This window comes from Nanorana parkeri, unplaced genomic scaffold, assembly GCF_000935625.1.
Source record: "Nanorana parkeri isolate BGI_ZX_2015 unplaced genomic scaffold, ASM93562v1 scaffold52, whole genome shotgun sequence".
NCBI classification, from domain to species: domain Eukaryota; kingdom Metazoa; phylum Chordata; class Amphibia; order Anura; family Dicroglossidae; genus Nanorana; species Nanorana parkeri.
Genome location: NW_017306320.1, coordinates 1664964 through 1668597, shown reverse-complemented (window position 1 = coordinate 1668597; position 3634 = coordinate 1664964). Strand labels below are relative to the sequence as shown.

The 3634-nt window shown below is 43.5% G+C and overlaps 1 protein-coding gene across 1 annotated transcript in view; it reads left to right on the top strand.

Annotated features, from left to right (window-relative positions):
* Positions 1–706: 706 nt before the first annotated feature.
* SEC16B (SEC16 homolog B, endoplasmic reticulum export factor) overlaps positions 707–3634 on the top strand; it is a 134660-nt gene continuing 131732 nt past the window's right edge. The window contains exon 1 of the mRNA XM_018575097.1: positions 707–837. The gene's annotated coding sequence lies outside the window, so the exon portion shown is untranslated. The remainder of the gene's footprint in view (positions 838–3634) is intronic.

Below are 3634 nucleotides of genomic sequence, written 5' to 3'. Positions count from 1 at the left end.
CTTCCCAATAACCACAAATGTAAGGAACATTCTTCCCAAGGACGACAAATGTAAGGAACATGCTTCCCAATGACCACAAATGTAAGGTGCATGCTTCCCAATGACCACAAATGTAAGGTGCATGCTTCCCAATAACTACAAATGTAAGGTGCATGCTTCCCAATGACCACAAATGTAAGGTGCATGCTTCCCAATAACTACAAATGTAAGGTGCATGATTCCCAATGACCACAAATGTAAGGTGCATACTTTCCAATGACCACAAATGTAAGGTGCATACTTCCCAATAACTACAAATGTAAGGTGCATGCTTCCCAATGACCATTGCACTAATTCGCTGTGAGCTGCAGATTTATTAATTATTATTATAATGAGTTCCCTGAGACCTGAAAGTTTTTTCAAGGGTTCCTCCATTTTAAAAAGATTGAGAAAAGCTGCTACATTATATATTTTTTATATTAAAACCTTAGTCCAGTCTCACAAGTTACAGGCTATGATGTGCCAATCTATGAGCCTCCAATCATAATTGTATTTGTGTGTGCCGACCACCGGACTGGCTGCTGCAGTTGAGTAAACATGTTATTTCATATGAGTAGACCAGAAAGTTTTTTTCATAAAAAGTTCAGTTTCACTTCAGTCACTGTTGTCTTTGTATTATTTTTAGATACACATAGACCGGCCCAGGGTTGTCATCGTGCCGGTGTACCTTGACCCCCAGTTATCTGTTGTCTGTATACGGGCTCTTGTAGCTAAAACATAACCTCTGGATCGTGTGGCACATGGACTTTAGCATACCTTGCGAGCAGTTGCTGTCTTTCTCTGCTGTGACGGACACAGGTGAGCTCTCTCCTGTCATATATACATAGGTCATGGTTTTATAGTATATATCATATATGATGGTAGTTTCATTTCTTTGCGCACTCTTAAGCCTTCCATACGGTGTTAAGAATGAGCTTGGAGAAGTTATTAGATACAGTAGCACAAGTTAAAGTGCACCTGTTGCTAACAGGTGGAGGCAGGCATTTAGTGGGCACTGGGCAGAACTAATAACCGTGAAATTGCAACCCGTCAATTCAGCAGGAACAATTAAACTTGCCGATGCACTTCATGAACGAGAGGTTTCTAGTGAATAGCCTGGCTATGCTCTCTTGATATGATTTAACCCCCAAAAAAATGGGTTTTCTTTTTAAAGACGCGGGGCGCTCTGTAAATGAAATTATGTTGCCAATTTATTTGTCAGATACTTGAATTGGGGCTGTCTAAATAAAATGTGGAGCCGAAGGCAAGTATGAAATGCGCTTTGTACCTTACCTCTATTGTCATGAAGAGGGATAATGGCAGCCTTTTGTGCCTCTGGTGTTAATACGTGTATAACGACAACCTCCGAGGCTCAGGAAATAGAATGACAGCTTGTAGGATCAACAACACGCAAAGCAGACCCTTATAGGTCTGTGAAATCAGAGCTGTGTGCTTTCTGCAGCAGCACTATGAGGGTGCGGAGGGGTTATTTAGTGTTAGGGATTGGTTTACGGGTTAGGCTAGTGGTAAGGGGCAGGAGGCTTATTTTAGCTTTTGAGATTATTGTTAGTTTTTTTTTGGGGGGGGGTGAGTTGTGTTATGTTCTGAAGTTTTGCTTACTTTTAAGGCTCTTGCTCATGGGCCCTTGCTCCCGTAAAAACCAGCACATACCCTCCGGCAACTGCGTACAGCCATTGACTTTTGTGTGAAGCTGTATGCTGCCCCTGGGAATATGTTGGCTTTTATTTGTATAGTGCTGATAGTTTACACAGCACTTTACATAGTGCACATTCACATCAGTCCCTGCCCTCAAGGAGCTTACAATCTAAGTTCTAAGTTCTCCTGCACATGGGATTTGCGAAGCCGATCTGCCCTGGAACAGCAGAGAAACCGTTGGAATGCTTCACCTATTCCACCGCCGAAAAACTGGGCGAGATTACGTTAAAATGTGTGACCACGTCACTGGACCCGCCCCCTCACGAGAAGCCCGTCGGCAGTGCGGGGCCCCGGTGTTCTGACACCGGGACCATGCACTGCCCCATATCGCAGGAGCGGACCCCACTGTGGCAGTCGGGGTGCCCAGGACCGGACCCCACTGGGGCCCCCACAGCCTCAGGCCCCAGTGTGCCGGCACTACACCCTTGGCACCAGGCAAAATTTTTCTTAACCATTGCAGTGGGGATACCCCTGCACTGCAAGGGTTAAGTGCTTGTTTGTGCCCATATGCAAAAAAAAAGTGATACTCAGTCGACCCCTGGAGCCAGCTTGGTCTGAGACCCCCTCTGCTGCAGCGGTCTAAGGATCCTTGAGTCATCACGTTCTATACACTAGTATGTGAGGATGCTGAGGGGAATACCATTATTGCAGCTGAGGAGGAGGCAGGCTGGAGGGAGTGCTCTAACAGCCGGCTGCGAGGTTTAGGTGAGTAACTTTGTTATTTTCATCCCTAGACAAAAACGAGCTCTTAACCGTTGCAGTGAGGGGGTAGCCCCACTGCAAGGGTTTGACATTTTTTTTGCTGGAGTTCTCCTTTATGTAAAGAAGGGCATACAGATTAAAGAGTTGCTTTCTGAATGGTTGTTGTTTGTTGCTAATAGTTAATGGGGTCAAATCAACAATAATTTTCAACTGTAGTGACAAAGAAAAAAATCAAAGGTGCAGGATGGAAGATTTTCCACATCATTCATTTCCAAAATTGAAAGTTAAAATCAAACTAACTTTCAATGACATTCTGCAAGTCTCTGACACCATTATCAAATGTTCTGAGGGGATTTTTGCTAAATTAATATTTGTACCACACTCTAACCATGTATACCCAGCCCAACCCTTTTAGGTCCTGTCCCTTCTCTAGCATTGGACTGGACAGTGATAGTGACAGTGGACAGTAAAAGGAGAAGCAGCAGACAGTTAAGCTCATCTCTGTCTGCAAAATCTGTCAGGCTGGATGCTTTGTTTACGTTTCTAGATGCCTAACATGATGCAATTTCACGCATGTGTACACCTGATTACGTGCATAGGCTTTTAGATGCATCTGTCCTTTGTCCTTTGAAGTAGCCAATGAGATTTCAGCAAATAATAGCGCCTTGGCTTTACATGCGTTTTGGTGCGTTCAGAAGGTAAAATTGTTTCCTGAACGCACCTGAGCAACTAAACTGACTGCATCTAAAAGCAGCATTCACAAGGTGTGAGTGGATCCATTGGAAATAATTAGATGCATATATGTGCGTTTAGAAAACCGTTTTAAACGCATATAAAAGCACCTAATTGCACCTAAGTGAATGGGGCCTAAAGTAGCTCTGCGGTTCAGGTGAGTATACATTTTTTTTTTCTAGACAAAAACGAGCACTTAACCCTTGCAGGGCTGGGGTAGCCCTACTGCACAGGTTAATAATATTTTTGCCCAGATATGCATGAATCATTTTCTGACTTTTCACAATATACAGCTACAGTATCATTTTTACCTGATTATGTTATCTTTGAGCCGGCATCTCAGTCCAGGAAGTGGATGCAGACCCTGAATGATATTTAATGTCATAAGAATTACTGTATGAAAAAAGTATGCAGCATAGGGAATTGACCCGGGACAGGGAATAGACTAGAAGCCTAGGGTTTTGAT